We start from the raw sequence: 14,764 nt of genomic DNA on the forward strand, positions 1-14,764 counted from the left end.
ACATGTCCATTCCATGCAAGGCATTCAACATACAAAGATAGAAACAAAGTGCTCTTTGCCTTCATTTTCATTTTACCAAAAAATGCATAGACAAGTATATTAATGAGTAAGCCAAGAGAGATCAATGTTGCAGGAATATATAAGGGAAAGAAGAGGAATAGTTAGAGAGATCAGGTTCTTTTTCTGCTTGAGAAAGTCAGTTCACTATCAGGGGAAGTAGCAATTGGACTGAGCCTTGCAAGAAGAAAAAAATCAACTTCCAAAAAGGAGGGATGCCTATTCACTGCATTCTAGGCATGGGGAACAACTAAGTGAATATGTAGTATGTAGTATCTGGAGACAGCTTATTTATTTCAGTCAATTGTGATCTAGTTTGGCTTAAACTTAAAATAAATGAAGGAAAGTAATGTGAAATTAGGTTATCAAGGTAGTTGAAGTTATTGTGTTGAGGTCTTTAAGAGGGGTTGCTCAAAGATTTGAGTATAAAAAAAATAAAATGTATAAGACCTGTGTATAGAAAGATGATTTTTTGTCTCTGTTTGAAATGTATATTTGAGAAGTTGAAAACTGGAAAACAAATTAGGTCCAGATAAGTGGCAAAGAAAGCCTGAACTATTTTTCATATTTTCCCTAATATGTTCTATTGTGCATTCCCTTTTATATCAGAGCTATTTCCATATATTTCTCTATTCTTTGTTTTTTTGGGGTTTTTTTTTTGCAAGGCAATGGGATAAGTGGCTTGCCCAAGGCCACACAGCTAGGCAATTATTAAGTGTCTGAGGCCAGATCTGAATTCAGGTACTCCTGACTCCAGGGCTGGTGCTCTATTCCCTGCACCACCTAGCCACCTCATATTACTATATTCTTAGTATTTTAATTTCTAAACTCCTTAAGATCATAGGCTATTCTGTATATTTTTCACATGCATTCTCCTCACTTTGGAATGTCTGGAATAAACTGTTTTCTAAGGAGACATAAAGTATGACTGAAATCTTTGTTCAATGTCCACTCTATTTACATACCAGATATTATAAATCAAATAAATAACATTTTATAATGTATAATGTGTGCGTGTTTTTGTGGGATTTTTTTAGTTTTTTTGCAGGGCAAATGGGGCTACGTGGCTTGCCCAAGGCCACATAGCTAGGTAATTATTAAATGTCTGAGGTCACATTTGAACTCAGGTACTCCTGACTCCAAGGCCAGTGCCCTATCCACTGCATCACCTAGCCACCCCATAAATAACTTTTTAGAAGGAATAAAACAGTAAAGTAAGAGGAAATAATCAAGCAATCAAAAAATCTGTAGCTCTCCCTGGATAAAAATGTCCAATCTCTCACATTCTTACAGTGTCTCAAGTCTGTTTTTATCACAACTATGCTAAAGTAGCTGTTACTTTCTCAACCAAAAGATTTTTTTGTTCTTTTACAGTGATGGTTATATTTTCTACTCTTTTGTTACACATCCTGCCCTGGATATCACATGACTGGGCTGCTCAGACTGCTGTAAGATTTTTGACTTGCACTTACCTTTTCATGGAAAGGTTTCAGCCTTTGCTCCAAGGTGAGAGAATTCTATTCACCTCTTCCTCACTTCAAGATCTAGGAAGTCTGCCTCCCAAACCAGCAGCACTGAATACTTTTGAAGCCAGGAATAAACCCTCACAATCCTTACTATTTGTTTTTCCAATTCACTCACAGTGATATTCCCATAATTAAGCTCTGCTAAGTCTCAAAAAAAGGTATCAGGAATTCAGAAAAAATGATTGTCAAAGTGCAGTGATCTTTGTTGGCATTTCTATCAACCTGGCAAAGCCCATACCTTGCAAAAAATTCTGTATCTGCAGCATTTATCTCAGTTCCTTGATTAAAGCAGAGACTTATAAAATATTTGTCAAATCAAATTGAAAAGTGGATGAGTGGATTGGAGGAGAAAAGTGATGAGAGCAGGAGAAAGTGGAACAAAGAGAATGTAATGGTCTTTTGGGGACCTGCAACTCTCACTTTTTGTTTAGACACGAGAACTCTTTTTTTTTTAATTAACTCTAGTAGCAAAGTTTCTCTCTTAGAACCATGGAACAAGCACAGTCCTAAAATAGTGCACAGTAACCCAATTGAAAGCAAAGTTTTAAGAGACAATTTAAGAAGGGAAAGAAAAGTGCATCCTGAATTGAAACCATAAACTCCATGGAGAATTGGACTCAATCCTAGAGTTGATGGACAAACCCAATGATCTCTGTCTCAGGAACAAGTGATCAACTCTAATTCTTTTCACCTTTTCCCCAACCAAATAAATACTCCCCACCCCTCACTTACTATAAAACAAAAGGCACTTGAAATGCTTTATGAAAATAGTCCTTTTGATATGTGTTATAGCCAAACAACTGAGGTTGTGCCAAAGCTATTAACTGATCTCCTGCCACATTTTCTAGAATGCATCTTAGTGTAACATGAAAGAAAATTTTAAATAATAAATAAAAAAGAAAATTAGTCTCAAGGGATTTTTGAATGAATGGACACTAACAATTGGTAATAATCAGTCCTATTTTCAATTAGAAAAAAAGGAAAATTAAAAATGCTGATTGAAAGTATTTATCATAGTGAATTTTTAATACAATAGATTTATTATAACTGTATATTTCAAGTTATTTTACAGTAAGATTTAAAAACATTATAAAATATAGTTTTCTAATCTGTAAATAGTTCAAAGATCTGCATTTGTACCTGGGATGTGACTTTTTCTTCCACCTTCTATAGAAAATCACCTCTGATACTAACTCACTGTGGTGAGTTACTACAATGACAGAAAATTGTATTAACTTGTCGTCAATTATCTGATAATATTAAACCTCTTTGGGCTAAGCTTGGTTTTCTCAGAACAGGAAAAAAACAACCTATTCTCAAAGCCTTTCTAGGCTGGCATGACATGCCCAAGTTTGAATTTTGCTGCCATAACATAAGTGGACTCAAAGCTACCTCCTATTGGCCAAGATGATAAGAGTTATAGGAAACTTGACTGCTGCAATCCCGCTACCTGGGATATGCCCTCTAATCTCCTTGCAATAACTATTAAAAGCCCTTCTTAAATTCTCAGAATGGGTAGTTAGATATCACAAATTGATAAGTATAACAAATAAGTTTGATTTATTATTTTCATCATAATAAGAAAGCATTAATAATACTTTTACTACCATCAATAATATTAATACAACTTAAAAGTATATGTGCAGGGAATTTTTTTTTCTGTAGAGTGTAGTTGTCAAACATTTATCAATACATTCTTGTATTTCTCTATAAACCTTGCTTGAGTTTGGCAGGAGTAATAGAAGAGTCAGGGGCCTGGCATCATCAAGACAGGAGGGCTGAAGACTAGGCTAATAACAATTCTGGTGTTGTTATTTGGTTGTTTCAATCATGTACATCCCATCATGATCTCATTTAGGGTTTTTTGGCAAAGATATTAGAGTTGTTTGTCATTAACTTCAGCTCATTTTAGAGATGAGAAACTAAGGTAAACAGGGTTAAGTGACTCACCCAGAGTCACATAGCTGGTAAGCATCTGAGGTCAGATTTGAATTCAGGTATTTCTTACTCTAGGACAGACATTTAATTGACTGCATTATATGGTTGCTCCAATAACAGTGATAACTGACATAAATAGTATTTTAAGGTTTGCTAAGTATTTTACATCTATTATTTCATTTGAGACTCACAAGACCACCGGTAATATAACCAAAAAGTCCCTCAGAGGTAGCCTGGTGGGATAGAAAGTATTATAACTCAGAAAACTTAATTTTTAATCTTCTCTCTGATACTTTCTACCTTTGTGACATAGGAAAGTTGTTGAAAAAAATCATAGTATAAAAAGGAATAGGAATTCAGGGAAACATAGGAAAGTTGGAAAAAATTAGACAAGAACTATATATATATATATATATATATATATATATATATATATATATATATCATGACTAGAATAAGGAAAATGAAGGCAGAATTAGAAAACATCAAAACTTAGATGGAAAATCTAGCTAGCTAAGTTGTTTTCAGATAACTGTTATTCTTTCTTTTTTGTTAAAAATGGTAAATGAGATGATATATGTACAATTGATCTCAATTGCCATGATAAACAGTTTTGCTTAATTATTATTTTAAGAGAAAACAACGTTGATGGACAATAAGTAGGTTATTTATTAGGAAGTGATTATCAAAGAAAAAAATATCAATATATTTTTAAAAGTAGAACCCAGAGTCATCATCACAGCAGAATAAAATATGAGAAGAGAAAGTTAGTGAAACTGGAATCAAATATTTTCCAGTGGGAAATAGGAATAAAAAGCACATTCAATTATTTGCTAAGGATTCTTCCATTAGTACTGAAAATAAAACACATGCTTCCCTTACACAGCAATGTATCTTGTATCTAAGAGACCAGCCTTCACTAAAGAACTGCTCTGAAAAATCATCATCGAATGGAGGTGATCCTAAGTTCCCAGAAGTCAAACTAACTGAACACAAAGTCTTTCAGTTCCTAAGAAACTTGACAGGCCTAATGATAGACTTTGTCTCCTTTTTGAGGCCCAGTCTAGTTACTTTGGGAGAGTCATGACCAACTTATTAGTCACTGAGTAGGGATTTAGAATGTCAGATAATTGAAAGATGAAATCATAAGCTAAAATTAGAATTAGATCCAAAAACAACAAAAGAGGACATTGAGTCCAACCCCACAGCTTTATACATGAAGAAACTGAGACAGGAATTCATTAAGTGACCTGCACAGGTTCAAAAACCTAAAAAGGCAGAATTAACATTTCTGACTACAAATCCATCATATTATCCATTGTACAATTAACTGATGATAATTTCATTCTTTGTATTACAAACTCAGAAGCTAGTGCAATGCCTAACAATAGTGGGCATTTTAAAATGACAAGTTTTTGGTTAAAAATGGTGACTTTTATAAAAAGAAACAAACATCAGAAATGGACAAATACTCCAAATTAGAGGTTCATTTTTTATTTATTGTTTAGAATTAAAGTGTTAATAATGTAGATTAAATTTAAGATTATGAATTTATTATTTTCCTTTCTGGAGAGCCAGTTTTGAAACATTTATTAACATACCTCTGTATAAGGAGGTATGTTCATATACATCAGTGGATAAAGTATCTAAACCAGGAAAATTGATGAACCTTTGAAATATAGTAAATAAAGTAAGAAAAATCTATTGTTAATTACTTTTACTTTCTTTTTTTAATACATGAAGAGTATAATCCAGGATTAGGAAAAAACTGAAATGGTATTGTGGACAGAAAAGCATTGGACTGCGATTGAAACGAGTCAGGTTCTAGATTAAGCTCTACTCTTAATACATTATATAAGTATATGACATAGAGCAAATCCCTTTATCCAAGGATTTTGCTAGAGCTAGTTCATATAGGCTCCCAAAAGCTGATTGTTTAATTTTCAGTGTGAACATTGATACCTTGGAAATCAGTAAAATCTACAAATAAGACCTTGATTTATTATTCTGTCAATTATAGACTAAAATGAATGATAGAGAAAAATTTTAACAATGTAGACCAAAACTAAAAATGTGTCCTGACTTTCAGGCAGTCAATCATTGAACATTTATGAAAACATCACTGACTTCACCTCTCTGGGTTTCAAGTTCCTGATCCATAAGATGACGGAATTGAAGCAGTTTATGAAGTCAAAAATTATACAATTCTCCAAAATTATGTAAATTTTGTAAAGTTCCCAAATTAGATAATTCTCAGAAACATTCTTCCTCTAAGTGAGACTACTTCTATAAATCTACAGAAGTTTCCTAATTCTTGATACCATGTCTCTAGTAGAGTAGAAATAGGCCAAAAGTTGTGTGGTATGCTTTCAAATCGTTACATCCACAAGTAGGGGAAGAAGAGGAAGCAGAGGGTTTACAATTTTTTTCCATGAGGTAGAGAATTAGCTAAATATCAGTTCCATAGATGGTTTTGTTAGATTCAGAGAGGGTTTGAATTGAAAGAGATAAAGGATGAAATTGGAGGGAACGATATGGAAAGTGAAAGGGGACCCAAGCTGTCTCTAATTGGTAATCATCCCAGCTATAAGCACACACACATACACACACATTGAAGAAGTCAAGACCTTTTAACATTGGCATCTGCTGGAAAAATAGCAGATAATCTGGATTTTTAGGACATATTGGGCAGAGAATGAATTATGAATGGACAATTAATGTTGTGGTTGGAGTTATTAATGCAGAGTCAGAAGAAAAAAAGAATGTGATGAGCCAATAAGTTACTAATGTTTTCTGTTGCTGCTGGCCCTAGGTCATCTTAGGCTCCACACATCATATCAACAGTAACATTTGAGGAGCAGGGTTAGAATTATTACTTCCCCTTTTCAAGAGATCAGGGCGGTTATTGCTAAGAGTTTTTGTTGTCTCTTACTTCCATTTCTAACTTTACACATTAGACTTTTTTTTAGTACTGGTATTGACTGAGAGAACAGAGAAGAGAGGAGAAATGTGCTGAGCATCCAACTTATCTCGTGACCGATGCTTGGATCTGTTTCTTCAAAAATAGGAACTTATTCTTCATAGCCTTAAAAGAACTGAGAGGTTCTCTTTCATGGGTAGTTATTAACTTAAATAAAGAATAATGATATCAGAGTATGTTCATGGCCTTAATTTTTTTATTTAACTCAACTCTCCTGAGCCAGTCTCTGGCATCTAAAGAACTAAACTATAAACAATACTGAATAGTGATCCAGTAACATTATTCCCATGACCCACCTGGCAACTTCTAGGAAGCCAAAGTCTTTGGATTTGAGGGGAAAGTATATTTGAAGAGCTGAATAGAAGAGAAAATGTGGACTAGTACTAGCAAGTTTTCTGAGTTGTGAGCAAGTACAGAATGCTGAAACTTTTTTTTCCTCATAAAAATGTGATGAGTATGGGTTTGATGATTTATAAGGCCAATGAGTATCATTGTATAGTGTAAGGAAATGCTAAATTTCAGCTTGAGGTTATTAAAAACCATACTGGAAACTCTTTTAGGAGAAGAACTGTTATTTATTTTCATTTGTATCCCCAGTTTTTAACACTGTATCTGGTAAACAGTGGGTGCTTAATAAGTGCTTATTGACAAAATAAATATGAATTTTATTCCCCTGTTCTAGTTTGCAGACTCTCTAAAATCTATTCAAGGACCCCTTGTTTCGCGGTGGGGTCCATGTTAAATTCTGAAGCTTGCTTAGGTATAGTGAAAACATTTAACATACATCCAGGACTTTTTATTTAGTATTTCATATATTTCTGAGTCTTGAATTTCTGAGAATAGTTAATCAGCTTTTGTAGAGGGCAAGAGGAAACTCTAATACAATATTCTGGTCTGTAGTTCATTTGGATTCATTGAGAGTAGCTGGAGAAACTTACCATCTTCTCATTGATTTGAAGTTTCAAATTCCAATTAATCAGAGCTGTAAATAGCAGTTCTGATGCCTGGGGCAAGAGTTACCTGATGTAAACAGCATGAAATATGCCCTTAAAGGGGAAATTCATTATATGAAAATAATGTAAGTAATAAAGACAGATTCAGCTAATTGGGCAGGATAAATTGCTATTGCGAAGACTTAGGAGCTAGGAACTTGGCATTGAAAAGGACCTCTAATGGCATCTCACCCAACTCATCCCATGATCTTGGTATCCTAACCAAAGGACCTCAGAAAGGATTTTTCTCACTTAACCTTCAAATACAATTGGGAGTAACAGCAAACAGAGAGGGTAAGGAGAGAGAGAGAAAGAGAGAGAGAGAGAGAGAGAGAGAGAGAGAGAGAGAGAGAGAGAGAGAGAGAGAGAGAGAGAGAGAATGATCATCCTGAAAAGGAGAGTGCAAAAGGAAACTATGAGTGAGTGGTTAGCCATTTTTTATTATACAGAGAAGAAAAAGGAAGGAGTAAACAGTCCTACTCTAACTTTCTGGAACCCAAATCTCCTTTTTTACACCTTGTTCAATGTCTGATAGCAATCTTCTTTGTCTTCCTTCCTCTTCATTGGTATTTCATGTTCATTGCTTATAGTTTCTACATTTCTTACCTTGAGTCAAAGATCTGATGGTCCATGGTTAGTTATATATATTCCAGTAACCATTTTTGTTCTGGCTTCCCCAGTTTTAGCATGCATTCTCCTTTTTAGAGAAAATAATTACAATTGAGGAGTTGACTCCAGGTCATCTAGTCTTTCCATATTTATTGAGCATTGATTTTATTTACAGTATTTTACTAAACTGAGTTTGGAACCAATGAAGACTACTTGGATATGTAGTACCACTACCAAAATGAGTGCTTTCCCTACCCACTCACCCACTTCTTCTCTACTGATTAATGACATTCTTTTTTTTTAGGTTTTTGCAAGGCAATGGGGTTAAGTGACTTGCCCAAGATCACACAGCTAGGTAATTATTAAGTGTCTCAGGCCAAATTTGAACTCAGGTACTCCTGACTCCAGGGCTGGTGCTCTGGTCACTGAGCCACCTAGCTGCCCCTAATTAATGACATGCTTAACCACTAAATTAAAAACTTGAAGGTTCTGAGAATTTATTTGCTAACTCCTGAAGTGGTTTCCATGTAGATAGATATCAAAAATATTTTTTGACAAGTACCCCATATAGATTCAGTCATTTTGTCATGAGTTCTTTGTTAGGGAATGGGGCAGAGAGTGCATCGTGTGTGTGTGTGTGTGTGTGTGTGTGTGTGTGTGTGTGTGTGTGTGTGTATGTATGTATGTTAGGGACTGTTGTGTGTGGGAGTGCTGTGAACCTTCATCGCCTGGTGTCCTTGAGCACCAGCATCTTATTTTACTAAATGCCATGGGAGTGGGAGTGGATTAGGTACAGGAAAGGATATTTAAGCACTTTTATTTGGTTCAATAAACGGAGACCTTGAAGACCTTGGTGAACAAAGGCAGAACTTGTCTTCATTGTCTCCTGCCCCTTCAATGCTTGCCTGGAGAAAAATTGAGGGAGTCCAGAAAGGTACTCAACATATGGCACCCGTACAGGGACAAGGAGGTGGAGTTATCTGAGTGAAGTCTGAAATAAGGACACAGCAGATACAAGCAAGAGAACCAGGTGACATCCCAGAGCAGATGACTCTGGAGAAAGTAATTGGTTGATTTGTTATTAGGGGCTAGTTTTAATCAAGCAGGTTTAAAGTGAAAGTGAAAAGACAAATGGTATTCAACCTCTAGGAGTCAGCCAGAGGCAGAGTCTATGAGGCAGTGCCCCAGGGGATGAAGTTTCTTCCTCTAGCAGCAGTCTGTGGCCAAGCCTGAGCACCATGAACTGGATGCGGAGAACCTACTTGCTTTTCTTTTTGCCTGATCACACTGTGTACTCTGGGCTTGACCTGGGTCCTGGACCTGCAACTGGCTGCAGAGACCTTTCATCACTGACAAGGACCCTGATGCAGACTCTGAGTCGGATCTTGACACCAGCGATGAATTTCACTCTCTGTAATGGTGTTGACTGCTGTTCAAGGGTGCAACAACTCCAGGTTGTACTGTCAACATTTTAAGTAATTGCAAATGCTTTCTCTCATTCTCTGAGGTTCCCACCCTCTGCAGAGGGAAGGAATGCAGGCTTTGATACAAGGATATAAGACCCCTCCAAAAACTTATTCTAGAAATAAAGGGATGCCCCCATGCCTTTGTCCTGGTTTGGGGAATTGAGGGGGTTGGGCAATGACTATGTTTTTCAATAGGTTATTGATGGGTAAGCTTCATGGTTAATTAGTTGAGAAAAAAGGGGAAGATTTTTTCTGGGATTGGGAAATTTGAATTTTGTCTTTCAAATGAAGTAGTGTCTATGACTTATATTTCTGTTGAATGGTCTTGATTGGTTATGTGTGTATGTGTGTATTTGAAAATCTATAGGGCATTTTACATATCTCTAATGGCCTGGAGAAGTGGGAGAATGTTTCTATATTGAGATCTGGTACTGGCCAGGGTATCAATCTCAGCTTGGTAAATATGATATAAGAGAATTGTTTTCTGTGTTTGTGTTAGTGTCTAAACTCTGAAATAGGTAAAGTTAAAAGTACTTCTTTTAGTTTGGATTTTGAATTTGATTATTTTGAAAGGTTTTTTGTTGGAAAAAGAAAAAACTTTGTAATCTTTGTCTGATTGTAAATTGGGGATAAAATGTAGTTCAAGGAATTTGGGAACAGTGGTTTTTACAATTGTTTAATTGACATTTGTTTATACTATTTTTGAACTTTTGTTTACAACTTATGTGGCATTCATTATGTAATAATTTTGTTTCAACAAAAGACAAGAAGGGGGATATGTTAGAAACTGTTGTGTGTGGGAGTGCTGTGAACCTTCATCACCTGGTTCCCTTGAGCACCAGAGCCTTGTAAATTAACCAACTGGAAAAGGAAACAGAAAAGCTAACAAGAAAATAAAACCATAAAAATTAGAATTGGACAAATAGAAACTAATGAGTTTATGAGACATCAAGATTCCATCAAACCAAGTCAAAAGGCCATAAAATTGAAGAAAATATAAAGTACCTTTTAGGGAAAGCAAATGACCTAGAAAATAGATTCAGAAGAGATAATTTACAAATTACCATTGTACAAAATTGCCTAGATTAAAAAAAAAGATCCTGAAAAATGTCTTTCAAGAAATTATTAGGGAAAAATATCCAAATATACTACATCAAGAAAACAAAATAATCCTTGAAAGAATATACAGAACACTTCCAGAAAGAGACCCTAGGATAAAAACTCCTAGGACTATGATTCCCAAATTCCAAAATTCTCAGATGAAGGAAAAAATAACTGCAAGCAGCCAAAAAAGGAGAAATTAAAAATTCAAAGGAAGCACAATCAGAATTACACAGGATTTACCAGCTTTCACATTAAAGGATCCAAGGGCTTGGAATATATTCCAGAGGGCAAAGGACCTTGGATTACAACCAAAAATTTACTACCCTGCAAAATTCAGCATATTCTTTCAGGGTAAAAGATGAATGTACAATGCAATAGAGGTCTTCAAAAATTTCCTGATAAAAAGGCCAGAACTGAACAGAGAATTTGACCCTCGTATACAAGACTCAAGAGATGCAAAAAAAGTAAATGGAAAAGGGAAAAAACCCAAATTTTACTCAAAAACATTATATTATACCAATAAAATCAGGGGTGAAATAAGGCTACCCATTATCACCATTACTATTCAATATAGTATTAGCAATGCTAGCTGTAGCAATAAGAGAAGAAAAGGAATCGGAATTGGCAATGAGGGGGCAAAGCTTTCACTCTTTGAAGATGATATAAGAACTTACAGAACTCAAGAAAATCATCTAAAAAACTCTTTGAAATAATTAAAAAAATTCATCAAAGTAGCAGGATATAAAATAAACCCACATAAATCATCAGCATTTTAATATGAATAAGAAAACCCAAGAGCAAGAGATAGAAAGAGAAATTCCACTTAAATTAACACAGGCAACATTAAATACTTGGGAATCTACTTCTCAAGACAAACCCAGAAACTGTAGGAACACAATTGTAAAGCACTTCTCACCCAAATAGAGTCAGATTTAAATAACTGGAAAAAATGTCAATTGGTCATGGTTAGGTCAAATTAATATAATAGAAGTGACAATTCTACCCAAATTAAATTACTTATTCAGTGCCATACCAAATCAAACTACCAAATAACTATTTTACCAAGCTAGAAAAAATAACAAAATTCATCTGGATCAACAAAAGGTAAAAAAAAATAGCAAGGGAATTGATGAAAAACATTTAAAAGAAGGTGGTCTAGCTCTACCAGATCAAAAACTATACTTTATATAAAACAGCAGTCATCAAAACTGCCTGGTACTGGTTAATAAATAGAGTAATGGACCACTGAATTAGGAGAGGTACAAAAGAAACTGCAGTAAATGATTACTGCTTGACAAACTCAAAGACATCAGCTTCTGGGAATAAGAATTCATTATTTGACAAAAATTGTTGGGAGAACTGAAAAATAAAATGGCAAAAACTAGGCATAGATCCACATGTCACACTCTATACCGAAAGGTCAAAATGGGTACAGGGTTTAAACATAAAGAGTGGCACCATAGATAAGTTAATAAATCAAGAAATGCTCATCTATCAGATCAATGACAAGGGGACAAATTCATGACCAAACAAGAAATGCATTATAAATTGCAAAATGAATGATTTTGACTACATTAAGTTAAAAATAATTTGCACTAAAATCAATGTTGCTAAAATCAGAAGGAAAGCAGAAAGCTGGGAAATAATCTTCACAAATAGTAGTTCTGATAAAAGTCTCATTTCTCAAATATATAGGTAATTATATCAAATATGTAAGGTTACAAGTCATTCTCTGAGAGGTATATGGTCAAAGTACATGAATAGACAGTTTTCAAAAGAAGAAATTAAAGCTATATACATATACATATATATATGTATACATACATATATATATATACATATATATATATATATATATATATATATAATCATATGGAAAATACTCCAAATCATTATTGCTTAGAGAAATGAAAATTAAAACAAAACAAATGTGAGGTATTACATCACCCCCATCAAACTGGCCAAGATGAGAAAAAGGAAAAATGATCAATGTTGGATAGGTTGTGGGAGAATTGGGATATTGATGAATTGCTGGTGGAGTTGTGAACTGATCCAACCATTATTGTGGAGAGCAATATGGAACTATGCCCAAAGAATAATCAAACTATTCATTCCTTTTGACCCAGTCATACCAATTCTAGGCCTATATCCAGAAGAAATCATAAAAGTTGGGAAAAGTCCCACGTAGTCCAAAGTATTCATAGCAGCTCTTTTCGTAGTGGCAAAGAGTTGAAAATTGAGGGGATGTCCATCAATTGGGGAATAGCTAAACAAGTTATAATATATGAATACTATGGAATATTATTGTTCTATAAGAAATCATAAATAGACTCTAGAGAAGCATGGAATGAGTTACAGGATCTGATGCTGAATGAAGGGAGCAAAACCAAGAGAACAATATACACATTAATAACAACATTGTGAGATGATCATCCTTGATGGAAGCAGTTTGCTCTCAGCAATTCAGAGAACTAGGACAATCATATTAGACCAGCTATGGACAATGTCAGCCCTATCCGGAAGAAGAAAAACAAAACCAAACCATACCAAACCCAAAACAACCCTTGAACAACCTGGTGAACACTATAAAATTATCTCTTATGTATCTCTTTCCCTTAATTCTAATTCCTCATATTGAAAAATGACTAATCTGTAAACATGTTTATCAAAAATACGTTTGTACAATGTTAACCGTACTGTTTGCTGCTGAGGGGAGGGGGTGGGAAGGGAGGGTGGAAGGAAATATATAACTTAAAAATTTACATATGCATATGAATGGATGTTGAAAAACTTTCATAACATGTATTTGGAAAAATAAAATATCAATTAAAAAAGGAAAAAAATAGATCATATACAACTCTACAAGGGGAGATAACACTTGCAACTAATACAAATTATATTTCTCTTAGATTATTTAAAGATTTGAAAATAGAGGATATGGGTATAGTTGATTCTTGTCCTTCATTATCGAAGGAGACTAAAATGTCATCACTATGTTTAAGACAAATTACAGTTCTTCTAACTGTGGCTGATCAAACCAATAAAAACTCAGAATGCTGTACCACAGGTGGGGCACAAATGGTCCAGGTGAACACCTGGGGTGTTTACTGTAAACTAAAGCATGTTTTTCCTTCCTATTCCATTCCTATTTTCTTTTCCCTTCATCATAATTCCTAATGTGTAAACATGCTAAACACAAATGTACATGTATATACAAAGTTCATGTTTGAGTGTTTGCTGCTGAGGAGAAGGGGAAGGAAGGTAGTATGGAAGGAAATTATGTAACTTATGAATATGCATGTGGATAAATGTTGAAAAGCTTTCATAATATATAATTGGAAAAATAAAATAAAATATTAATTGGAAAAAAGTTCTGAATTCAATCTCAATCACTCTGGGTTCTCAATTAGGAAAATTCCTAATGCATTAAGGTTGGGTTCTCTACCCAATCTTATATTGTATTTTTTTTCTGATGAACTCATGGATTCTTTATGGTTGAATCAAAATCCCTATTGATGAAAACATTTTGCTAATTAAAGTGCAGATTATAATATAGTGTCTGTGGACAGACATTGAAAGTATAAATTGGGGAAAAATTTATTTTTTATGAGACTTCCCTTAGCCTATGTGTTCCATTCTTAGATTTCTGAGGAGCCCAAAATCATTCCTTTCAGTGTTGAAGTAGTTTATAACTTTTATATAGCTTTCTTAGAGTTTGATCTAATCTCTGATACAATGGATTTCTTTTTTCAAGTAGGCATACCAGTGTTTTTCATGCTCAGTTCTGATTATTTGATTCATTTAAAACTTTTCCCTATGGAGTTAAGGTATATGACCTAAAATGATAAATTAAAAAAAAAGACACAAAAAACTAAGATGGGCTGGTTTCAAGTCCAAGTTTACACATGCAATTTGCATCATACAGACAACTCTAGAAAATATGTTACATATGCAATTTATTGTTATGATATGGGGTAGTGTGGTGGAAATATATTTTGATTTGGAATCATAATTTCTGGGTACAGATATTATCTCTGCCACTTGCTTAGTGAATAGTTATAGAATCCTATATCAAGGGATGTTAGAAGGCAC

General features: G+C 34.4%; 1 pseudogene; it reads left to right on the top strand.

Moving 5' to 3' along the window:
• The first annotated feature begins 9,340 nt into the window (after positions 1-9,340).
• Positions 9,341-14,764, top strand: part of LOC141489442 (armadillo repeat-containing protein 8 pseudogene) — a 145,433-nt pseudogene continuing 140,009 nt past the window's right edge.

The sequence above is a fragment of the Macrotis lagotis genome, chromosome 5, assembly GCF_037893015.1.
Source record: "Macrotis lagotis isolate mMagLag1 chromosome 5, bilby.v1.9.chrom.fasta, whole genome shotgun sequence".
NCBI lineage: Eukaryota > Metazoa > Chordata > Mammalia > Peramelemorphia > Peramelidae > Macrotis > Macrotis lagotis.